This window comes from Bactrocera oleae, chromosome 3 (assembly GCF_042242935.1).
Source record: "Bactrocera oleae isolate idBacOlea1 chromosome 3, idBacOlea1, whole genome shotgun sequence".
NCBI classification, from domain to species: Eukaryota; Metazoa; Arthropoda; class Insecta; order Diptera; family Tephritidae; genus Bactrocera; species Bactrocera oleae.
Window position 1 is genome coordinate 79,892,987 of NC_091537.1, and position 26,990 is coordinate 79,919,976.

Consider the following 26,990-nt stretch of genomic DNA (forward strand, 5'->3'; position numbering starts at 1 on the left):
ATCACTACAATGTGTGCCTACCCTAAAAATCACTTAATATGGTGTATGCATTAATTCATGCGGTTTTTTTACGAAAATTAAGACTTTATTGTGATAAAATTGTTATACATTTAATGTTCAAAGTATTGCCCATCGGAAGCTATGATGTTTGCCCATCTTTCTGGCAGTGTGTTGATCCCATCCCAAAAGAACTTCTCCGGCTTGGAGGTCAAGAAAGAATCAATCCAATTTCTGATACCCTGTTTTGAAGAAAAGCGTACTCCGGTGAGGGCATTCTGCATTGATCTGAACAAGTGGTAATCGGAAGGTGCTATGTCTGGGCTATAAGGCGGGTGAGGTAGAACTTCCCACCCACAGTTTTCCAAATAGTTTTTAACTGGCCTTGCAACATGTGGCCGAGCGTTGTCATGATGAAAAATTATTGATTCGTATCTGGTCGTTTTTCCGCGATGGCCTTTTTCAAACGAATCAATTGTTTTCGGTAGAGGTCCTCATTGATCGTCTGACCCGATTTCAATAGCTCATAATAGAGCACACCCTTGTGGTCCCACCAAATACATAGCATAACCTTAGCAGCATGGATATTCGGCTTTGCCGTGGATGTTGATGGTTGGCCAGGCTTCACATACGATTTCTTGCGCTTTGGGTTATCATAATGAATCCATTTTTCATCGCCAGTGACAATCCGACTTCTTTTGGTGGCGTTGAAGCAACATTTCCGACATGCAGAATCGACGTTCGACGTCTCTTGGCTTTAATTCATAAGGCACCCAATTTCCAAGCTTCTGGATGAATACTAATGATTTTAATCGTCTGGAAACGGTTGCTTGATCAACTCCTAATACTTTTGCAAGTTCTTCTTACGTCTGGCATGCATCTGCGTCGAGCAATGTCTCCAATTCTTCGTCTTGAAGTTTGTTTGGCTGTCCGGGTCGTTCTCCGTCGTCTAAGTCGAAATTGCCACTTTTAAACCGTGCAAACCACTTTTGGCACGTTCGTTCGGCTAAAGCATGGTCACCATAAACGTCCAGTAAAATACGATGGCTTTCGGCAGCACTTTTCTTCATGTTAAAATAATGAAGAAGAACTCCCCGCAAAAACACTTTATCTGGTACAAATTTCGACATTTTCAAATGAATGAAACAAATTGTTGTTCACGCTCAAACAATTTATATCTACTAAAAACGACGCGAAATGGCAGTACCTTTGAAATGAATATAGCCACAGATGAATACGACGCGAAATAGTACTAGTAGCGCCCTCTCTTAGAAAACCGCACGAATTAATGCATACAAGTGCACAAAAAGTGCGAAACTTAAAAGTAGTTTGCTGCCTTTTAATATTAACTGACAAATACTACATTTCCAAAGTTTTCTGTATTACCCAATTTGATTTCATTTTCTTTGCCGCACGTCTTCATTAGTTTTGGTGCAGCTTTTATGCAAAATACGCAAACAATAAGCTACGTGTCTGCAAAATGTGTCCTTACAAAAGCTGTCACTAACATTTCGGTGCTGTTGCATTGCTAAATGAAGGCGATATGCTAAAATGCATACACACACACACACATACACACATAGATGCAAATAGTGCGAGGTGGCTTACTGGCTTATATTCTTATGTGGCAAATTTGGTTGCAATTTCACATTGCTTTTCATTTGTTGTTGTTGCTGTCTGCTTACCATTATTTGTTGCTTTTAGCTGTGACTTCATTTTCTGCAGTCTTTCTGTTTTTTGCACTCCATTTTACCATTCTCCACACACACACACACACACGCGCGCTCACTGTCACATTGCATTGCACAAATCTACATTTTGGCCTGCAACATTTGGTGGCAGTTGCAAGATGTTGCACTGCAAAGATCTATGCGCTGATGCATGTAATCGTATATGTTTATGTATGCACGTGTCTAAAATAAAAATAGCTGCACTTTCAAGAAATGTGACAGCAATGAGTAATAAGGCACACCACAGCTGTGACACAAATAACAAACGTGCAAATGTGTTGCTGTCCGATTTTTTCCACTCTATTGCGCTTTTTGTTCGCTTTCTTTCGGCGTTGACACACATCTTTTGGGAAAATAGAAGAACGCTCAAAATCCAATGAGTAGAACAAAAGCTCTAGGAAAAAAATTTTGCTCAAATAAGTAGCTTTAGAGTAGAGAACTTAGTAGCTAAATTTCGAAAATATTCCAAAAGTCAAAAGACATGGAATAACCAAAAGCGGCACACCTAGCTTGAAATTTTACAAAAAAATTTGCATTTTTATATTTTTCATACTTTGATAGTCTTTATCGTTGAAAATGCAATACTAAAATTCTATTTTAATATTTCCAATAAGGTTTGAGTAACAAGCTTCTTAAGTGTAGTCGCTCAGTTCAACCAGCTCCATAAATTTATCTTTAAAGATGTATTTCTCAAAACTAAACTTTTCAAAACCCTAGACTAACCTAATCGCTTAAATCCTACTCTATTCACCATTATCTACGCCCAGCTTATTGCACCCGATTATGGTGTTGGGGCTGCCAGCTGGCCTCCAGACCGACAGGTAGGCAGCAGAATGTCCTATATGCAGGCAGAAGGATATAGTGCCTATATACTCGAACAACAGTGCCTAGTTAGCGATAACATTGATCATCGAGACCTTGCGGGCAGTGTCTGAGGTTGTAATTTGTAAAGGAGGGTTTATATAATATAATATATTGTATAATTTCACTCCACCAATAAATCCATATGCTACTTGTAGTAGCAGCAACAAATGATTGGTGCTATAAGTAGTTTCGAACGGAATTGTCACTCCTTGTCTAAATTTCAAACTAAACAATTCGCAGAATTAACGAAAATTTGTTTTGTATAACGCCCATAATTGACATGAAATTAGTTCGATTCTTTCTATCTGCAGTTTAGTAATTTAGTTTTTAGTATTGAAGTGCACGAAAATTTCGTCCAGATATACAATTCTTACAGGCTTTGGTTTGCTTGGACAGAGAGATGAATCGACAGACAGCTATTTGGAGAACAATTTTCTCCGGTAACCTGATCATTTTGATATATTATATATAATACTAAATCTATTTCGATTAGTTGTAGGTATTGCTAAAACCCTATTCACCTAATAACTCTACACTCTTTCAAAAATTTCGCGTGAGTATAAATATATCTTATTACATATAATAGACTTTATTTACAGAAACATGCCTTTCTGTAGCTTTGTGCTCTCTCTACTTTATGTTTATTCATCATTAATGATGCATTCATGCAGAGAAAGCAATTGACATTCACTTATATTAAATCATTAAATGTAAGTCAGCTCAGTTAAGCGAATATTCGAGTGTGTTTTATACCTATATATATGTATACTATATATAGTATATATATACGTAAAAATATAATAATACTTATTTGCTATTAGTACTGTATGAAGACTATGCTTTCGTCTTTTTTCAAACCACTAACCGCTTCAACGCTGTACTAGTATATTAATTCCACAACTAGTCACTTTTCTGCTCTAAGAAATATTTAATTCAGCATGAATTTGTCGAAGGCTTGACATACAATAAACGATGAAGTACGACAGCGAAATCATCCCACTACCAGAGCTTAGCAAAGATCGAACTACAAGTACATAAGTCTGTATTATTTATAAGTTAAGTGGGTTTACGTAGTTATCGAATGAAATATGAACACCTTTGAATATTTTCTAGTAAATAATAAACCTTAATAAAATGTATATATCACTATAACTCACATAAAACGAAGAGAACACGCACGAACACTCATTTTGGTTATTGCGAAATGGAACAGCTACTTAAAATCTGATTGGAATTAGGGTATCCATAACCATAACGTGAAAGTTAGTCTTGGAAAAGCTCAAAAAGTTGAGCTATTTCGTTGAAGTTAGACTTAGGTTTTCATAAAATATGAAATAGAAAGGTTCAATAAAAATGAGGAGCTCAAAAATTTCTTTTAGGAATCCTTCTGCATAATGATAGAAAGTTGTAAAAGAGAGTTCCGTTTCAACGATGTTTCCATCTTAAACAGAGTGGAACCGAATTTATAACCGGCGAAGAACTACAGACTTAACAGTATTTCGCCAAAACTGCTCACAAATATTTTATACCATTTCAGCAACAATAAGAGCTGAATCTGATGGTCACGTGAATAGAGATAGCTGACGTCAGATTCGACCTTTAGGGATTATTCACTCGAATATCTCCTTATCTTGGCATTCGCAATGGATATGAAGAAGAATTTTAAAGCTGAACATCAACTAATGAGCTATTCTGTTCTTGTACTCAAATTTTAACGAATTTTATGAAAAAATCGTTTTGCCTTAGATAACTTTAATTTAACGGAAGTGACGACTAAGTTCTATTTCACGAAAGGATTTATAAACTTTAAGCTATTATTATGTGTTTGCGAAGTTTAAACAGTAGAAGACAAAAGCGATATTAACCTCACATGGGGAAAGCGGTAATGCAACAAATTGCGAAACTTGCTATTGTATCATATACTCGTTCAAAAAAATGTAGACTGGCATATAGATATTTAGCAACTAGTTCGAAAGTTTAATGGATTATGAACTTTCTTCTCCTCTAAGCTTAAAATTGTCTCTCATTTTCACCAACCTAAAATTACTACAAAGTTGATTTGTTCCAAATCATGCTTTCCTGTAAGAGTAACTAGGCCATTTCAAAACGATTGCGCTTAAAAATTTTTTTGACATTTTCAGGAGAGGAATTTCTACTCAAACTTCAAAGTGTTTGCTTCCTGAGCAGTCAAACCTATCGACCCCTTTTATGAAGCCTCTCGTTGTGTTCTGATTGTAAACCAAAAATCTGAAACTCTTTTGAAAAAGTCATTACGAATCAACTATGTTTGTATTGTATATTTCCTGCTATTTCTCATTTTCTGTCTACAGCGTTTTTGGTATACGAAAATATTACACAAGTTAATTTGTTTGCGGTTCACTGGTTTTTGTCAATATGTCTTTGCTTGTGTAAACAGATTTATGCGCTACGCGCAATGAAAAAGAACAGTTTCCAACTGGCAACTGAAAAAGGTTATTTTCATGATGTAAATATGTATTAGATATGTACACATACACACACACAACAAATATTACATTTACACATAGACGTCATCTACATTTACACATTGTTGTCTGCTACCTTGACAGTCCCCAGCACGCATGGTCGCAACCTTGAGAACAGAGACAAGTGTTTAATTTTGGTTAGTTACTTTTGGAACGAGTGTAATCAATGTATAATGGCAGACGAAACAAAATAAATGACAGACAAATGTCGCAGGAGACACAAAAATTTGCTTCGGATAACATTATATATAATTAAATAAAAACATACACAATATTCGTATCAATAAGTAGATACTTACGGCAGTCTAACTCTTTCTACTGCGTGTTAGTATATTTTTTTAATGATGTCCTTAAGAACATCTGCGTGTGTTTCATGTTGTTTTGTGTGGTGAGCTTATACTTTAGGTGGCGCGTTTCGGCTGATGAAGCAAACTTAATGTATGGAATTAAATATAAGTGAGAATATTTAAGTAGGTTCAAGGCTACTTACGGAGGAATACATTTCTGACTTCTATTTGATGGAAGCATTTGTAGGCAACAATTGCAATATGGATGAATAAAGGAGTATAATGGTTGACAAAATCAATAAACGTTATATAAGGGTATTCGATATAAGCAGATTATTATAAGGAATCATATACTTATATAAAATAGAATAAATAGTTGATTTTGGTTTAGATGATATACTCGTATACTAAAATTTCCCTAAATGTTTTTCTTCAAGTTTTTTTAATACTCTAACGTCTACACGAAACCATTACCCCAATTTCATCCCATTGATAGCGAGTCGGCTTGCGATGTCCTCTTGAGTTCTAGTGCTAGACCTATGGATCTCTGGTGAGCACGGAAAACGATGATGAACAACCAAACAAACCAATAAAGTGAAACGTAAGAGCTACTCCAAAACACTTACTCTACACAAAGAAAATTTGCCGCTCTTTTCCAAAACTATATGAAAGACGGCGAGATGATTTTGTTATCTATTGAACGATTCTTGCCAGACTGAGGTTGAAATATATTGGTAGACACACCTTCGGCGATCCTAGCGAAATGGCTAGGAAAGCCCTAAGCTTAACAGAGAACGAATCTCTGTTCAAGTGAGAAATATCGATTTCATATCAACACTTGTACCTAACCTAACCTAATCTAACGTCTACGTGATACGTAATAAGCCTATCTAAAAGATAATAAACCTCTCAAAAGGGAATAAAAACAAAATCACTTGTCATTTAAAGCGTACATTTCGAGCTTTCACTGAAAGATAAAAGCTGCCAACATCAACTTCAGCTGGCACAAAGCTCAACTGAAACACAACCGAAAGCCTACTAAACTGTATAAAAAATGTTCGGTGCTTTCTGCCATATATGCTTTCACAAAGCTTCCTACACTGCTGTACATTTTATAGCTTAGATAAAGAAGCTTTCACAAAAAAATTTGACAATTTAGTTAAGAACTTTTAGACTAGTTCAGAATCCATAAAACGATCTACAACGAATTGTTCTTTATTATAAGGGGTTATATCAACTTGCAACTCAGAAAAAACGTGTTTTTGTCCCGCAGCCGAACGTCAGGAGGACTTTTGGAAAAAGATATCTAAAGATAGAGAGTTAAAATTACCTCAAATCCAAAAGTCAAAAACAATCCCTCTGTTTTTGAGGTATGGATCTGAAATTTTGCACCCGTCTCTTCCTCACCAAGAATCTGCTTAGTTGTCGGAACGGCCGGTATCGGACCACTATAGCATATAGCTGCCTTACAAACTGAAAGATCGGAATAAAATGCTTGTATGGGAAGCTTATTCATTTGACGAGATATCTTCAAGAAATTTGGCATGGGTTATTACACAAGACAAAAACACAATCTCCAATCCAATCCTGATAAGATCGAGTTGTTATAGCATATATATAGTAAGGAAAATTCTTATCATATTTTATTTTTTTTTATTTGTGAAGGGTATTCTAGCTTCGGTGCAGCCGAAATTCCATTAAAGTCCATCTTTATAATTTTTTATTCTCACACATTAGGTTTGTGACTTTGATAAAAAATTATATATATGCGCCTACATGTAGGCCACGACTTAGTTGAATGAGTTTATTACTTTTCTTTTTCAAACAACATATCATCTAGTATCATCATAGTATCTGCAAGTGGATTCGGATATATATTTCCTGCACTACACCTGTTCAAATTAAAATGTAATCATTAATTATTCTTCCTTAGATATATATTATAGTACATACACATTTTAACATAACAATCGATTTGCACAACAATTGCCGTAAATTTCTCCAATTTATTTCAAGTACATGCAAGTCATTTTAAAAATTGCGTACATTACTTTCTTTTATTTACGTAACGGAAAGTAGCAAGCAACAAATAAAAAACACGAAGAAAAAAACCGAATAACAGTTTGCACGAGCTGCAATTATTTTAATTAGTACTAATGATGGACTGCAATGCCGATAGTCTCGCAGGTGTTAATTTGGTCTCAAGTGCAACGAAGCACGAACCAAGTTAATCAAATAGCGAATGGAGGCGTACATAGAATATAAAGCAAATAAATACAAAAAGAAGTGAGGAAATCAAGAGAAGTTCATTAAATCATTGTGACGTATGGCTGTAGTAGTGAAAAGGAAACGGAGAGGAAGTAATGATCAAGGATAAAGTAAATAACGGTAATTTTCTTTACAAGGAGCAAAGGGATGAGATACGAAAAATTAAATGATTGGAATTGGAAAATTAAAATGACAATGAAAGTGCCTGAGACATGTGGTTGGTATATTTAAAAATTCCGTTGGCGTTTCCTTGCTTTTTAATGAAAGCTATTTAAAAGTAATCATACTTTGTGGTACAATAGTGATACAACACCCATAGTGATACAAGCCCATCAATAATAATCATGTAGACAATCCTACAATCCTATAAATCCATACTCCAAGCGAGTATCTAAAATCTACATTCTGAAACAAGTCATTAAGTTTATAACACCAACACTGGATCATAGCTAGAAGGAGATACGATTTCTCAACATAAATTACGGAAAAAATTACTTTTGACTAACTGGCTTTTTAAAAAAAAAATTGTTATTTTGAAGAGACAAGAAAAAACAAATTATTTTACATTAAAAATTTAAGTGTATTTGTGACATAGAAAGAAAGTTTACACCGAATTTCACACAAGAAAAAATTTTGTAATAATAAAAACTCCAAAAACTTTGATATTTGAATTTTTCATATAAATTTTGAGGTTATATGAAAAAAGTATGTATACAGAAGTTACAGAACTTTTCATTAACTACTACTTTGGCACATTTTTCTGTAGGACTCGTAGTTGTGCCAGAAATCGCGATAAACTGTTTTTAACCGTTAAAAATTCAACCATGCCCCACCCGACCCGACTTTAAATCGCCCGTAAATTACTTTTCCTCTCATTTTTGTTATTGTATCGTTTGTTCCAATGGTTTTCAACCTACTATGATTTTTTTTTTCGCTTTCAAAAATAATCTATCCTGGTCTATTATTGGTACTTAGTTCCAAAACTTCCTATTGTATGATACACCTTATACCAAACTATGAATCATTTTGATTTTCTCCTATGATTAAAAAAACTATTGTGAAATCTATTATCTCAAAAACTAATTTACTTCCTTAACCATTTACAAATGAGTCCCCCTTAGCTAATAAATTTAAAAGCAACAACAAAAGTCATAATTTGAATGGTCTTAAATTCATTATTGCGTAATAATTAATCCACAATTTCTTCCTAATTGGTTCTACGCCAAGAGCGATTATTCTTTGCATCCTACAGCTTCTGGCTTCCTTTCATTTTTCACATTTCCATTACTCATCTTCCACTTTCATTTACGAGCTCGTTAAAAAAAAAAGTTTTTTTCTTTTTATTGTTCATTGTTTCTGCTTTAAAAAATACCCTACAGGGAAATAACTCAATACGATTTCGCATTTTCCTCGGTTACGACTAACACGGCAGGAAGGCACAATAGACCATAGCTCGCGGTGAATACCTCTATCCTTATCTATCCTTATCTAACACGATAGGATGTTGCTGTGGCAAAATGTGTGTTTATATTAGGTTATGTCGGCTTAATTTTCGAAACAACTTTAGGTAAGAAACTGCTACAAAAACCCAAATAAACCCTCATATTTCAACAAACTATATTCCACTCAATATACACCTGCCAAGGAGACTAATTACAATACCAGGTAATTGCTCTGGATGTATAAAGGAGTAAGAGACAAGCTTCTTTTTTCTTAGCCTTATAAAAGCGGAACAAAGAAACCTCGACCGCATCATCTTCCTAACAACTTTGGCAACGATATTCCCAAACTTTACGGCTCGCCAGTCAGAACTCCTGTAACTAGAGCATGACGTCCTTTCTGAGCACTAAAATTGCTTCCGCGATACAACTCATACCAAACAAATTTTAGTTACGAGGACTGAGCGGACTGAGGCTCAACTTTTCAAGCATAAACCGCAATAATGATTACGGCATAATCAAACGTCCATATACATAGATCTTTTCAAAGATTTCAATTCAGTTTTTATTGAGGTTCAGCATTCGCGAGCTAGTTTCAAACACGCGGACAGTGAGTCAAGTGTATAGTTGATCTTCTTCGAATCAATTTTGTCTGGTGATTTTTACCACGGAAAGAAAATGTTGCAGAAGTGTTTTAGGTCACGAACATGAGTATTTGAGCGTCACAAAGCATTTAGTGAAGACCGTGAAATCATCGAAAACTAACCTCATGCGAGTCGTCCATCCACCGCTGTTAGTGATAATAACACCGAAAAAGTTAAAGAAATAGTACTTGAAAATTATCGTGTTGGTATCCCAGAGATAGCAAAAGATCTCAGCATCTCGTATGTACTTCTTGTACTAAAGAAATTTTGGTTAATGTTTTAGGTATGCTCGTATGTTAATGTACGAGGTTGCAAAAGAGAATAAATGACGTAGCTGAGGACCCTGTATTCATAAAATGCATCATTTCTGGTGGGCATACGTGTGGTTATGTGATTATGAATATAACGACGGAACGGTTCAACAATCTAGCGAATGGCGCTCCAAAAATGAGCAGATACCAAAATATTTAAAATTCTCTGAAGTCAAGGAACACCTTCCCAGCCGAGACATATATCAAGTATATAAAAAATTGCATTAAACATTGGCATGCTTGTATTGATTCAGAATATAATATAGATTTGTATTAAAATATTTAAAAATATAGTTTTTTTTTGTTTGGTCAATTCGCATCAAATTGGATTTATAGCAGTTGTTTGTTCATTTCGCCGCTCTCCAAAGTTTGGCGAATCGAGTACGGCCAAATATTTATTTTAATAAAATTTTTGTGTTTGCGGTAATTATTCAAAACTTACGCCTCCTTCTCTTTTCAACTCCCTTCCTTACCCCTCCCTTGTTACTGATAATGTTTTGCCCTTTCCTGAATTTTCTTACTTTAATTTTTCTTCCTTTTGTACAAATATATACTAACATTTTGTTCGTGGAAGTAAGCAACGCAACGTTATTGAATTGTGTAATTTGTTTGGCAGTTCTTGTTGTTTTGTTTTTCTTGTAGCGGTCGAGACCACTTATGCCAAGGAGCAAGTTGTTTAGCTACGGACATTCCATTGCCTCTTTTGCACTGTCTCATAACCGCTATTCGCAATCGTACTGCTCTATATTGTATTGCTAAGCATTTAATTTGCCGTTTTGTTTGCTCTGCGCTTTTGAATGTTTTGGGAAATATTTGCGCAGCGATTAAAATGTGGCGATTTTCAAGTGGTGCCAATATTGAAGCTGCTTGATTATTTTGAACAATATTTACTTGTTTGCTCAGCTCACAAGGACTAATACTCTTACCGAGAGAACTGGTTTGGAGTGAGCAATAATTTATTATTGTGGTCGAGTATGAGCGGGGGGATTTCGGTGTGCGTAGTGTTCGGTGTTGCTTTAAATAAACAAAATTGTGATGGAAAATTAATGAATATAATTGTAGCTTATAATAAGGTTAGTTTTTTATTTTCGTTTGTAGAATTGTTCCCTTTTCCAAGTAACTCAAAAACTTGACAATAAGCTCGAAAATTTTCTATCAAATACTCGCTACTCATTCAAAGAACAAAGAAAAATACCCTGCTAGTGCTAGAGTCTTGAAGAACAGTACAACTACATAATATTATTTTATCAGACTAGGTTGATAATCTGAAAGTCTAAGCTCAAAACCACTAGCAATCTAGTCGTTTATCGACGAACTTTCCCAAACCTCTCTCGGCAAAAAAAAAAAATAAACCCTCTACAAGTCGCTCATATACCCGTGCTTCTGTAGGGGTTATACATTGGCGATGTCAAAGAAATAACAGAGTGTGAGAGAAAAGTGCTTCGTAAAATTTTGGACCCTTTACGTGTTGGCGACGACAATCGTATCCGGACCTACAGCGAATTGTATGAACTGTAACACGACATTTAAGATTGTCCAGCAAATAAACATCTTACATGATGACGCTCGAGCAAAAAAAGTTTTCGGAACGAAAGTCGGTGGTAAAAGACGTAAAGGTAGACCATGTCGCCGGTGGAGTAACCATGTAGAAACTTTGTATACGATGCTGGAGAAGGCGCTCGCTTAACACAGACGCCTGGGAGGCATTATTATATCTGAGCAAAACCCAGTAGTTTGTTTGCTGCTTGAACTATGGTGAGCTCACGGCTGCCCCACTTTCTCTCTGCTAAGATTGAAATAAACAGACAAATTTTAGGAGAGGCTGTCCCCAATAAGAGCAAATGAGTAATATTTTCTGATAGATTTCTTAACCATGTATATAGAATATTTAGCAAATGCGATAGCTAGATCTTCAAAGTCATCTGATATTCTATAAAATATATTTATTGAAGCTGTAAACCACAAGTTGGGTAAGAAAACGACAACATATTTCATAACGCGGTTCGTAGATTATAAGAATATTTAAAATAACAAGTAAGGAAGGGCTAAGTTCGGATGTAACCGAACATTTTATACTCTCGCAAAGTCAAATAGTATACTCGGTGGAGATTTCTTTGTGGATTGACTGATATTTTCGGTAGAAGGTCAACTATAGGCACTGGGGTCCACATATTTAGTACTTAGGGGTTTGAACAGTTTTGGTTCTATTTAGACAATTTTTGGCCGCAAGGTGGCATACTTTAATTGCATTATTCACGCAAAGTTTTACCCCGATATAATCATTGTTGCTTGATTTGCATAGTGGAAAGTGAAAGAATCAGATGGAATTGAAAATGGTGTTACATGGGAAGTAAGCGTGGTTGTAGTCCGATTTCGCCCATTTTCACACTATGACATAGAAACATGAAAAGAACGTTATGCACCGAATTTGGTTGAAATCGGTTGAGCCGATCTCAAGATATGGGTTTTCACCTAAAAGTGGGCTGTGCCACGCCCACTGACTAATTTTGAAGGCGGTTCCTATAAAGCCAATTTATGCCATCTCAGAGATAAAATTTAATGTCTCTGGCGTGTTTAGTGCTTGATTTATCGCGCTTTTAGTAGTTTTTAACAGTACCGTTATATGGGGAGTGGGCGGAGTTGATACCCGATTTCAACTATTTTCACACCGTCAATAGAAGTGCTAAAAACATTTGCTTCTAGTGAATTTTGTTATTATAGCATTAGCGGTTTAGGAGATATGCACATTAAACCTATTAGAGGCGGGACCACGCCCACTTTAAAAAAAAAATTTTAACTGCAGATGCCCCCACCTATTGTGATCCTGTGTACCAAATAATAGTACTGTATCTTATTGGGGAGATTAGTTATACCAATTTATTTGTTTTTGATTAATGGCGATTTGTGGGCGTGGCAGTGGTCCGATTACGCCCATCTGCAATACCAACCGTCTCACGGTACCAGGAAATACGTCTACCAAGTTTCATAAAGATATCTCAATTTTTACTCAAGTTAGAGCTTGCACGGACGGACAGACGGACGGACGGACAGACAGTCACCCGGATTTCAACTCGTCTCTTCATCCTAATCATTTATATATATATAACCCTATATCTAACTCGATTAGTTTTAGGTGATACAAACAACCGTTAGGTGAACAAAACTATTATACTCTGTAGCAACAGGTTGCGAGAGTATAAAAATAGCTGCCATACAAATTGGCCGATCAAAATCAAGCTAAATATCTTTTTATACACTTTAATGTTATAAGAAATGCATTTGTGAAGGGTATGACAGTTACAGTGCAAGCGAATTTTTTCTTGTTTAAAAATTCCAGTACCCTTGTACCACCCCACCTAGGAGGTGTATATATACAGCCTGAAAGCATTTGTGTTTCCATACTAAAGTAAACACTTTTTCTACATGACGCCTACTCACGCAACTAAAAACCCAAAATATACAACAGATATATAATATAATTTTTCCGGAAATGTTTGTTTGTAAAAATTTTCCGCAGTGACCGCATGGTCCGTTGAACAATCAGCCGGTCGAGCAGGCTCAGCCGCGGCACGACTAACAGCAGGAAGGTGAAATAAAATGATTTATTATGTCCTCGCATCCTGGCTGCCATTTTACTTTTTCATAACCTTGTATTTGTTGTTTGTTTTTTGTTGTTGTTTCAAGGTTTTTCGTTTGCAACTGCGAATTTCAGTTGGGTGACAGCTGCAATTGCCGCTTAGCGCAAATGAAAATACAATTTTTGCGACAATCAAATACCTTACCACAACAACAAATAGCCACATATACATACTGACATAATGGTTGGTGTAGTGGTTGTAAAATAGATTACAATAATAAACGTAATAAGTGTTGGCCATATTTGTAATAACACCATTATGTGTAGTGGCTAAGACCTAGCGCACACTGTCGTTAGATAAATTGCGTGTATAATAGAAAGGATTGTTTGCAGTCATTATACAAATAACCACATAACAACGGCGCAGGTTTAATGCCGCTTTGTTTGTGTGTACGTATTTAACGATCTTTATACCAGCGAAGGGACAAGCTAGCTAGAAGGCAGTAAAACATCTTGCAGTTACAGACTATAAGCCCGCTAAATCCATTTTCTTTTACGACACTGAGTGAAAAGAGAGAAGATAGGGAGAGTGAGAATTAAGGTAGAAACGATTAATCTTATGGATATGGTTGTAAAACATAACAGTATTTCGAATTAATCTTTGCATGGATTTTATTAAATATTTTTATTTATGAAATATCATCTCAAAAACTAGAGACATATATGTCACCTGCTCCTTACGTAACTATATTGTAAATTAACTGCTGTAAATGAGCTGATACTCACTCCCAAATACCTGATTCACAGCAAGCTTCAATTACTCGTACCCGACCGAAATGTCAAAGGGTATTGCTTAAGGGTTACTTAAGGGCAGAAATTCGAGTTGAACGAGGAGTATATCCTCGCATTGGAGACCTATTTGTGAAACCTACAGATGGGTGGAATCGGAGCATCGCTGAGTCGAATCTATCGAGCTAGAAATTTAGGTTAGGTTAGGTCGTAGTTTTTACATTAAAGGAAGCGCACAACTCCACTTGGACAAATGTGAACGCTGGTCTTTTGTCGTTCAAAAACAATCCTAGACATGGTTTGACAGACCCCTTTAGATCGCCCAACGATTTCAGCTCACCACAAATATGTTAAGGCGGCTAATATCAATCCCGGCCACTTTGCTAGGTTGACCGATGGTATATCTACCAAGATGTTTCAACCTCAGTCTGACAAAAACTGCAGTTGTGTAAAAATTGCTAGATGTTTTTAACTCGCCTTCCGCCAAAAAGCTTTAGTAATTTGCGTCTAAGAAGTGCCAAGCCAGTGTCCAGTCAGAACACTTACCATTGCCACGAAATGAAGCTAGCAAAGAGCTAGTAGTTCAGCTGACCTCTTGCATACCTCTCTGGGTTGTTAACTAGCGCTTGCTCACGGGAAGTTCATAGAACCAACTCTGAAGCGACAGAGGACAACGAAGGACCGACTCGTTCCCAATCTAAGGTAAGAATGCCATCTCTAGCAACTCATTGGCTTTGAAGTTTCCGGATATTCTCGTGTGACTAGGCGCCCAAACAAATCGGAAAACAAAGTAGCTTGAGGCTACTGATAAAGTGATCAGACACTCCTTGCCTAATCTTGAGCACACTGTTAGCAGACTATCTTGAGAAATAAATCTACAAAAATTTTCATTTTCTCTATGTAAGACTGCAAGTATTTGGTATTTTTGGATGTTATCTATATATAAAAGCTGAAATCCTCAAAATTTGTTTTTGCTTTGAAAACTAGTGCGTTCAATTAGCTGGAAATTTTCTATAAAAAAAAAATTAATAAATCGACTGAAATTAAGCGCTCACCCACACACTTACAAACATATATGTAAGTGCGTAATAATCTAAATTTTTTTTGTGTATGCTTTTGAGTGGCTATAAACCACGTAAAGGTAGCAAAGGGTTTCTGCTCCAATAAATATATAGATATGTATGCAGGTATAGGATTTTGACAAAATATTAAACCTTATATAGTAACAACCATTCAGCTAACAATCGAATCACACAAATGAAGGTACACTTACAACTACAAGCATACCACTGTAAAAGATTGGAAAAAAAACCAGTGTCAAGCAAGAAATAGCAATTAAGCGTCCCGAGCACGTTTTATAGCCATTGCCATGTTGGTTAGGGCGCAAATGGAGCATGTTTACGGGTTTGTCATTTGACAAAGCTGTTGACAATTACACAAACAAATACCGGCATACTTGTGAAATCACATACATAAGTGTAAGTATATATGTATGGTATGTCAATGTATGGAGATACAATGTTGGTTTGGCGATGTCTACGTTAAAAGAAAGGGATTCCATGATTTGGTAGTTTTTAGTAATAGAAGATTTTGCGGTTTTACGAAGGTAGATTTGATGTGGTTTCTTTTGATAGCGCTTTATAATGACCTTCTGAGGATATACCTTTAAATATGTATAGACATTTACACCAAAAATATATAGTTCAAACCGTTAATGCCTATACAGGTGAGACTTAAAAATATGCCGGGTTGACAGTCCGACATGACATATTTTAGAGTCAAGTAAAAATAAAAATGTAAAGGTAGGTAGGATTACGTGCCGAATGTTGTTTTGAATCCTTTTAAAATATATAACAAACTGCTAGGTAGGTAGAAGTCCAGCCTCTAGATTATCCATTTCGATACCATAAACTAATACTCCCCTACTAAACCTCTTCTCCATTCACTTTTAGAGGGTTCTCACTAATAAGACTATTGATACCAAGGTACTTCTTATAAAATGCCAACTTTATTTCATATGTCGGGTCAAATGTAAGTGTCAGCTTGTAAATATTTTAGTACTTTTTGATATAAATCTTAGGTCTTTCAAAACGCAGTTTGTCTAAACTCAAAGATTCTTCATGAGATCTTTCGCCTTGGGAAGTGAATATACTCATTAGCAATTAGCCGAATGAATACAGTGGCTGAAGCCATAGCCTTAGACTAAAAAAAATTTTTTTTTTTTTATTTTATTTTATTTTATTAAAGGAAATACAATTATAAATAATTATACTACCTATAAAATATAACAGCACTAGCGACAAGGCCTTCAGCTGTGGGCTTAATTTTACTTGTACTTTTTTGTATGAGATTTTACTTATGAATATGTATGTACAAGTATATAGTAATACTTATGGTTATACTTAAATACTAATGTCTATGCTTTTGCTTAGAATTAAGAGGTAGCAATATATGTTAGTATAGGAAAATTGTGGTCAAATTTTGTTATGGTGGTTTTAGATGAGATGCTTTAGTTGGGCTCTGGAGATGAAGTTGTAGATTTCTTTTATGTTGGCAGTTGACGGTTCTTTGAGGAGTTTCGAAGGAGAAGACTCGACATAGTCCCGTCTTATATGACGAAAGGTAGGACATATGTTCAGTATGTGTTCTACAGAATTTTTTGGACTGTTGCATAGCCGGCAGCCAGGCGTTATGCTGCGGTCCAGAATATGTTGGTGCGTTAAGATGGTGTGTCCTAAACGGAGTCGTGTAAAAATTTTTATCTCCGGGATGCTGCATGTAGAGGGTAGGGAGTACTGCTTTTCTTAGTTCGGGGTTAACGAGCCGGTAACGGTTGTCGTAAGTATACCATTCCGCTTTAGCTTTAAGCTTTGAGAAATTTACAACAAATCGCAAAATGTCGTTGCTTTCATTAGTTCTCACGTAAATACATGGACTAAGAGTGGCGTTTTTTGCTTCCTTATCAGCGAGCTCGTTGCCTGGAATGCCACAGTGTCCTGGAATCCACATACTAATAGAGTATGTGGCTATAATGCATACCATTTTCCTAAACGGTTCCTAAAGAGCAGCAAAAATAATATGACCTTTAATTTTTAAAATTTTAACTAAGACTTTCAAGTTCCCTAGCGGCAGTGTTTAGAAAATATTATTAAAACCCTATCCACGAAACAAGCTGTTTCTCAGAAGAATCGTTCCAATCTTGTTCATTTCTCATAGTCAAAAATTATACCAAAACACTATTTCTTATTCTTTCAAAAACCACCAAGTAACAGTTATGAAAATATACTTCAATGTTACTGCAAATTCATGCACTAATAATTACTTTCTCTCCCGTTCTCTTTCTACTCTATTTTTCTCGGTTCTTGTTGTTCCATACTTGTATAACCCATAACTGTTCATATATACTTATAATTTGTAGCTGCCACAAGGTTTTAAAGTTGAAACTGTATTTGAGTATTCGCTCATATTAAATTGGTGTTGACATGTTAGCTGACAAATGACTGACAGTTTGGAGGAGTGATTAATGAATTGCAAACAAATAACAATGATTTATGGCTTTAGCTTATTCAATAACTAACTAAATATCAAAAACGTGTTAGTGGCGACAAGATTTTAAGTTAAAAGTTATGCTTTTAGCACTGTCGTCTTAATGGAAATAAACCGGAAATTATAAAAGTGTGGTTAAGACGTACGTGCGTGTATAACGAAAGTATCGTCTTCTGAAATACGGTAATGAAATATTAAAGTTTTAAACGAATTTTGTGAGGAAAACGTTAAGCGCAGTAAAAAATAATGACTCAATAAGCATGCCTTAAGAAGATCTTATGAAATTGCTTTTTAGGAAATTAAAGAATTCTTTAATTAGTTCCATTCATATTCTTCTGGTCGCTCAAAATATAAGGTGACATCATGATTCATCACTAATAGTCATAAACCAACGCTGGTAAATTAGAAGAGCTCCAGATCGAAGTATTGCTCTAGTTCGGGAAGGAATTCAGAAAAATAAAAGACAGTGAAGGCCAGAGCTTGGACACTCACACACGCAAGACACCAAACTCGGGAGCTCAAAGGTATAGATCTGACTGAAGTTCGGAAAGTTTCGGAGATCAGCAAAAAATTTCGTTTGAAGCGAATATAAGATCAGAGGTTATGAACGATGACTATGAATAGAGTTTACGCGACATAGCGTTTAGCAGGATAGTGCAACAAAATAAAGAACAAGAACATCATTGTATCACTTCTTTGTGGGACTAAAGTAAACAGAAGTCAGACTCAAGGGAGCGATCTACGCAAGTGTAAAAATGTCACAAAATGCTTTTGATTCGACTTGCACCTGTTTGCTAAACCAAAAAATTGCTTAGGAAGTCAAAAACTAAGTTCGAAAACTTTAAGATTTCTAATATACTCTATTACACAGAGTTTGCGGAAAGCAAAAATGGTGAAATTAAAAGGACCTACGCCTATAAAGATATTTTACATATAAATTATGTTCTAATACCAGTCAAATTAGACATTAAAATTGTGGAAAACTTCAATACAAGATTTTGGAAAATCCATTAACATTTCTGACGCAGCTTAAAGCTTACATATTGTAACATTTGTGGCATCATATCATGACTATCACGAATTTAGGATAAGAAACACTGCCAAGTATATAATTACATATATAATTATGTTTTAAATTAAGTGAAATTATTATTCTTTAAAAAAGTTAGATGACAACGTGAAACTTGATATCAAATCTCGAGAAAGCGGCTTGAATCTACCAGAAATTTGTTAGTTATTTATTTCTTTTTCCGCTAACTCGCTCGGATGTCTAAAACTATGAGATCCAGGCCACGATCTGGCAAAGGCGAGACTTACACAACAAAATTTTATTGCAAATTCTAATTATACCGCTAGAATCTCGATCAGACAGAGGTCCTTTAGAACTCTATAAAAAAGTTCAATTTAGTCGGAGACCCTATAAAACATATGTATAAATGATGAACATTTTTATTTGACAATATATCTTCACGAAAGATTATTACCCAAGGCAACGCTACAATTTCCGAACATTTTTATTGTTCAGTTCCAAAAGGTAACTCTGTTAGATTTTTGTTTCAAATATTAAGGGCTATTGCTATGTTTTCGACTTATTCTGTTAACACACACCCATCTATATTCTCAATGTATTAAAAATTTAACTAAAATTTATTACCGTTTTATGTGTATTTTATACGTGGTTGCCATCTTATACTGTTCCCTACACTTGTATGTATTCCTAATGCTATAACGACGATAACCAAAACCCCTTTTACGCATTAAAACTCACTTCAAGTTAAGCCAGAAAATGTTGTAAAGATTCTACAAAAACAAAAGCAAGAAACAAAAATATTGGTGGCATGGCATGTTGGAAATGCCACTTGCTACTTTTTTGAAGTATTTTTTGTAATGCTGGTAGGTAGCTTGTTGGTACTAGTGTTGTTGTTGTTAACTTTTGTTTTTTTGTTGTTGGTGGTGCTGCTGCTATTTTTTGTTGCTGCTGTTACTATAGTCTTTTGTTGTTGTCCTTTTTGATATATGTTGTTGTTGTTGCTGTTACAATTTTCTTGTTGTTGTTGTTGCAGTTGCTTTATGCTATTACGCAGCTTACCGCATTATAAATATTTCAAAACGTATTTTCCCAATCTTATTGCCAAAGCCAATGGTGAAAGTATCAAAGCGGCAATGATGAAGGTGTTGTCGCCTCGCTTCGAGGAACAGCCAAACTGTCACATGCATATACTACATATGTTATGCTATACATATTTAGTTGTAGTTGTTGCTCTTGATATTATGCAACTTTTTCTAAGCACCAACTACAACTGCGCCAAGCGCTTATTGCTAAGTTATGCTTGCAGCTAGCAATGTTGCCGAGGGCTACGTGAGGGACTTTGCACATATGAACTTTGCACATAAAATATTTAAAATGATTTTTTTTTTTTGGAAAATTTTATTCTACCACTTCTTCAGCGCATACAAGTCATGGTTTTGTACAGCAAATCACTGGGGAGTTATGAGCTTGCAAGCACACACACACACACACACATGCATAAATATGTGTGTGACCTTTCCCCTTCTTTGTGTGCAGTTGTGTGGAAAATCTTGCTGCAGTCTTGTTGCGTGCAACAACAACAACAATCACCACCACCACCACAACAACAACAACGACTGCTACTTGCTTTCTTTTGTGGTTTTTAGTGTTTTTGTAATGTTTTGTTTTGTTGTTGTGGCATATTTGCATCTGTGCGGTTTAAAAATATGCACTTGACGCACATTTATTGCACATACTTAGCCACAACTAAACATATGCTCGTATGCGGTTGCATGTGTGTGCTTCAACCCAACTACACACACACACATGCATGCCAAGTTGCTAACAACCTTAATAATACGCATATGTGATTTTGCACTATAAGCCCACAAGTACCTTAGAAGCTAAGCTCATGCTCAACAACAATAACAACAGCAACAACTGGTAGATCTCAAAGCAATCGTTGCATCATTAAGTCACATTCATTCGCCGGTTTAACCTCTTGGCATAGAACGGATGTGCATACATATGTATACATATGTGAAAGTAATGTGTTTTTTACGCACATACAGGCAATTGACGAATCATTGGAAGCACTGCATTTTTAACTTCCCGCTAAGAAAATGGAAAATTTTCTAAAAATCGGGAAGATATTGGTTTCACCCCATTTTGCAAAAATCGAGTTCTCAACAGATCTCGACGTTCTGAGGGTCGAGGAAGCTTCCCCGAACATTTCTACGATGATGTCCGTATGTCTGTATGTATGTGTGTGTGTGTGGATGTATGTGACCCTCTTATAACTTTTAAACGGCTCAACCGATTTGAATAAACTAAACGGCATTCCAAAGGGTTTCATTTCACTTGAATTTCGTGTGAGTTTGGACCCAATCGGACCAGTAGATTTTGAGAAATCTCAAAAATAAAAATTTTGAAAAATCGTTTTTTTCGAATTTTTTCCAAACGACTTGACCGATCGACACCAAAAACGAAAACGAAAAATTTCGAAGAGCTCAAAAGCAGTGAAAAAACGGAATTTGAACGTTAGCGTATGAAATTAGAGGGAAGTTGCAGGGATGGCCCTTGAGGCCAACCGTTTTCCACATTTTTTTGCTTGGTTCTGAGAGTTTTAAGGTTATGTCGTTTCTAGGTGATCTTCGTCTGCACCGAAACTATATCAACCATTACATATATAAAAGTTTTTCATACAAGAACTTTATTTCGATCGGTCAGCTTGTATATATGACAGCCATATGGTATAGTGGCCCGATCTAAACAATTTATGCGAAAATTGTAGCATTATCTTACATAATAATCCATGCCTAATTTATTGAGTGTAATTAATTAAATAAAAATGTTTTCCATACAAGGGCTTTTTTGGTTTCGATCACTCAGTTTGTATGGCAGCTATATTTTATAGTGGTCCGTTATCGGGGGTGCCGACAGTTGAGCAGCTTCTTGGAGAAAAAAGGATGTATGCAAAATTTGTACACGTTATCTCTAACTGAGAGACTAGTTCACCAACATACAGACAGACAGACGGACATGGCTAAATCAACACGGCTCGTCACGTTGATAATTTATATATTTTTTATAGGATCTCCGACGTTTCCTACAGAGCGTTTCAATTGTCCTGACAAACTTAATCTACCTCGTTCAGAGCATAAAAATATTAATAAAGCTCATGCTTTTTGCGAAAGCAAGTAAGAAATAATGTTCTGGTGACTCTAGATTAGAATAATTATACACTTAATTATAATAATTGATGATTAAGATGAGTTATTAAAATGTCACAAGTAGTATTTAAACAATTTTGTTATAAAATCTCAAGTCCTAAAAAAAGGTTTTTAGTATATCCTGACTACGATTACTTTGATCATTCATAAAAACTTTCTGTTATCCGTTTTTAATTCTTCCGAAAGGAAAACATGCATCTCAAACAAACTAAATTTGTTAATAAAAGCATACCCCTATATAATGGCCCGCATCACAAGCTAAATTGAGACATAATAATAAGAAACCTTATTAAATTCACCACCACAGTTAGAGAAAAAATTCTGTATCTATGAAATAGGCAAGATCCTATAAAGCTTTTTATAATCGACATTGCGATTTTCTTAATAGTTAAAGAGCTGCTTGCAAGCCGTTTTTGTCATTCTAAAAGATTGAGAGTATTTTCACGAATATTTTAAATAATAAAAAAACAAGTCTCAAATTGGAAACTTATAGTTAAATTCTTGACCATATAAATATCATAAAAGCTATAATATTTCGTGTTGAGTTCTACATTGCCATTCAATGGTTCCATAATACAAGTTATCATAGCAATAAATTCTCAAAAAGGAAATGTGAAAGCCCTCAATATACTTTACTTAGATAAGCTTCTCATAAAAGCTTTGTGCTTTCATAATTTCATTCAATCATTCGTAAGTATACTCGCAAATTGTTGAGACTTTGCTTTCACGAGTTAAATTATGTAGCAATAAGCGATGCAAGCTAGAATCATACAATATCGTAACTTTTTGGTATTGAAAGAACTCAGAAAAGCTTTGAGGGTACGATTAAGCTGGAATGCTGCAAATTTTATGTTACTCATGTATAAAAAGTGAGCTTAAACTCTGAATAATAAATTGCACATGCAATAACTAACTTTAATATAAATTATCATGGCTACTTACTCTGGAGATTTCACCTATATAAATTTAGTAAGTATGAATTGGTAGAATACCGAGCATGCTCTGAATATTGAGATGTTAGAGCATTACCTTTGCGATTACGCTGTCTTTAACGGGTTGAAACGGAGTATCTTCTACGGCTGCCAACATTCCTATCTAAAAAAATCAAGCAAGCTATAAAATAAAATTAATATTAAAATAAATTTCACCACAACTTCAGAGCAATGTTTCCAATTTTGTGTCTACATACTGTATATACTTAGATTTGCATATTCTTTCATTACTAAATCCACCCATAGGTGCTTGTAATTGTTTGCATATATTCGTTTTAAAAGAAAGATTAAATAGTGTGGTTACCTTGAATGCAACATCGGTGGCAGTATCCAGCTGCAACAGCAATCAACAGAGACAGCAGCAGCAACGGTGGCACAAAGCACTTTAACATCTGCATTCAGTAGCTACATTCAAGCGTAGTCAATGCCATTCAGTTGCTTGAACGAAACTATTTAAACCTATCTCGGCACATATGCACACAGACACACATTTACAGTAAAAATTATTGGTGTGTTTGTAAGTGTGTGTGTGTGTTTGTGGCAACAGCAATGTTTTTGCGCAATTAAACCATTTTATGGTAGCTCAATGCATTTTAGTGCTTAAAAGTATTAAAATATATGGCATTAGCATAGTTAGAAGCTCGAATAAATGCCATTGGGGACTAGGTTAGTGGAAGAGTTCATGAGCTGGAAAGCAGTAGCAACACAAAACACAACATTGAGCAAGCAATTGTGAATATTAACAAGTTGACATAGCAATATTTTTTACTAACACATACAAATATTTGCTTATTAAATGCTGCTTAAGCTCTGACGCCTTGGCATATGCTTCTTTTCTATAACCTCCGCTTATTTTGCCAATCTACTTTTACCTCCTAGCTAAATAACTCAATTTTATGGCTTACAACCAATTTTAAATTTTTAATTAACTTTCCAAAGCATTCAAATTTGTTTTTTGTTATTATATTTTTTATTGGCTTGAAACCAATTTACTTTTCTTTATTAAGAATTTGTCACTTCTCATAAGAATATCAACGTTAAAGTAAACAAATTTTAGATAAGCATTGCAATTAAAAGACAAAGTTGAAATTTCTGCAGTGAATGCCCATACAAAGTTTTAAATCAGATAAAAATGCCATCATAGTTACTTGTAAGGTAAGCATGTGCGCACCCAGCAGGAAATCGAATTCATATTTGTGCTAAAAATCTATAATAATATTTTAAATACAATTAGATATGTTGTTACAGAGTATAATAGTTTTATTCACCTAACGATTCATCATCATCATGATAGATATAGGGTTATATATATATATAGGTATATATAGATGATCAGGATGACTAAACGAGTTGAATTCCGAGTGACTGTCTGTCTGTCTGTTCGTCCGTGAAAGCGATAACTTGAGTAAAAATTAAGATATCTAGATGAGACTTGGTACAAATGGGTGTAATCGGAGCTTTGCCACGCGCAAAAACCACCATTAATCGACATTCTAAAAAGTACCATAACTAAGCTCCAGAATAAGGTATAAAGCTGTAATTAAGTACAACGAAATTCATTAGGTAGGGGCATCTATGGTTGAAAAGTATTTAAAAAGTGGGTGTGGCTCCACCCTCTAATAAGTTTAATGAATATATATCCTAAACCCTTCATGCTATAATAACCAAATTCACTCAAGGCGAATCTAGTGAAAATGCGTAAATTCGGATTATAAACTCTCCCACTCCCCATTAAACGGTTTTGTTAAATACTACCAAAAGTGTTATAAATAAATTACACATAAACTTTTACACTCGAGATGGTGCGAGAGGGCTTTATAGAACCCGGTGTAAAATTTGAACAATGGGCGTGGCATCGCTCACTTTTAGTTGAAATCACATATCTCAAGATCTGCTAGACCGATTTCAACCAAATTCGGTGGTAACATAACCCTAACATGCCTATGGTTTAGTGCAAAAATGGCAAAAACTACGCCTACTACCCATACAACATAATTTTATTTTCCAACTGGTTTTTTCACTTTCTAATATACAAATCAAAAACCAATCAATGAATATGAATAGAACTTTACAGTAATAGTGCTTTCGAGGTATGCCACCTTACAACCAAAAATTGCCCAAATCTGATTAAAACTATTCAAGCCATAATATACCGAAAATATGGATCACTGTTTCTTGTTCAAAATTTTTATCGAAAGTATCGGTCAATCTGTAAGATATAATATAGAAATGCGGAGAAAATCCTTTTCTAATGATAGTATGACTCTATGTCAAAAATGGGTGGAATCAGATCAATAATTCTCTTAGTCCCCATATACCTGATAGAAATATTTGCGAACTTCCTGGTGACTTTATACCGCATATATCGGCAAATATGCGAGTTATCCCAATAAAATTGAGAGAGTATATGTTTTAAATAGCGGTGCATCTTTGTGCCTAAAATGGATAAAATCGGATGAAAACTTGAGCTAGACCCAATATAATTAATAAACCTTATGCAACTACAGGTATCTCCCCGGCTTTGATCATAGCAAGCTGCAAGAGTATGAAATGCTCAGTTCTACCGGAACTTAGCCTTTCCTTACTTGTTATATTTAACGAGTTTGAAAAGACATATTTTAATCACAACAGCCAATACGGTGTTTTGAATTCAGTACTTTTGAAAGAAAAGCACGTCAAAAAATATAAACTTATCTAAGTTCAGAAAACAAGAAACGAGTTGAAAAATCTTTATTGAATTTATCGAAATATTAAAAAACTATACAAGTTGTAGACTTTCCAGGGATTTTATAATATTTACTGAAAATAAAACTTTCTATTTTGAATTTATATTAATATTTAAACGTTGTAAAGAGGACCTACTGTCCTTTGAGAAATAATTTTTATGAAATTTTGAAATATTGGATATTGAAATCATACTATACACAAAGCATATTTACTTTCGCATATATCACAGAAATATAAAACTTGTATTGAATCGTCGATTATTAAAGTATATTAAATTTTGCAAATGTAAAATCTTTTTTATCAATTAAATAAAATGCATCTTCAAGAAAAATTCTCACCAAACCCGTTTTTTCTGACCTGCAAGAGCATATAACCCCTTAATTACAAAATAGTATATAAATAACACATTAAAATGGTATAACTGCTTGCGATTTTATCTCTTTTGTTATGCCAGTTTATACCAGTTGTTCGTTTTGAGTCGCCACACTCCGAGAATATACGAATTAGAGACAGTTATTATAGCTTTACTTACGAGGCGTTTTTGTATTCACACTACATATTTGCACGGGTCGATATATTGCAACATGAAAAAATATTTTTATAAATCTAAACAATTATTTGAAAACACTGTACAACACGCGGCTAGCTATTGGACTTAACCAATTTTTTCGAGATGTTGAGTCTTATTTAAAATGTATTTTTTCCGTTTTTTAAAGTTGCTTCGAATTTCGAAATTACGCTCATTGAAATTATGAGTCAAGGTACAGTATTTTTCTATCAAACTTACCTGACGGGTCAAAATCGAAGCTTGGAAAAAAAAAATTTTATGTTTCTGTGATATAAGCTTGACCGCAAGTACATAAATATTGCTTTGTGTAAACAATCACCAATCAAAATATAGTTGACACCAGAGTTGCCAATTTTACTTACTCAAAAGTGTCAAAATTTAACAAAACTAAAATAATAAAAGCCTTTAACTTCTGCAAGATATAAAAGTTCTATATTAGACCTAATGCTAGTATGATTCCAATCAAAAAAAATTTCGATTTCCTTTATTCCGTAGCCGATCTCTT

At 34.9% G+C, this 26,990-nt stretch overlaps 1 protein-coding gene and 1 pseudogene across 2 annotated transcripts in view; one reads left to right on the forward strand and one right to left on the reverse strand.

Annotated features, from left to right (window-relative positions):
* Lar (tyrosine-protein phosphatase Lar) overlaps positions 1–26,990 on the forward strand; it is a 781,775-nt gene that overhangs the window by 44,625 nt on the left and 710,160 nt on the right. The gene's annotated exons all lie outside the window — the stretch shown is intronic.
* Positions 16,833–17,456, reverse strand: LOC138855988 (uncharacterized; annotated as a pseudogene).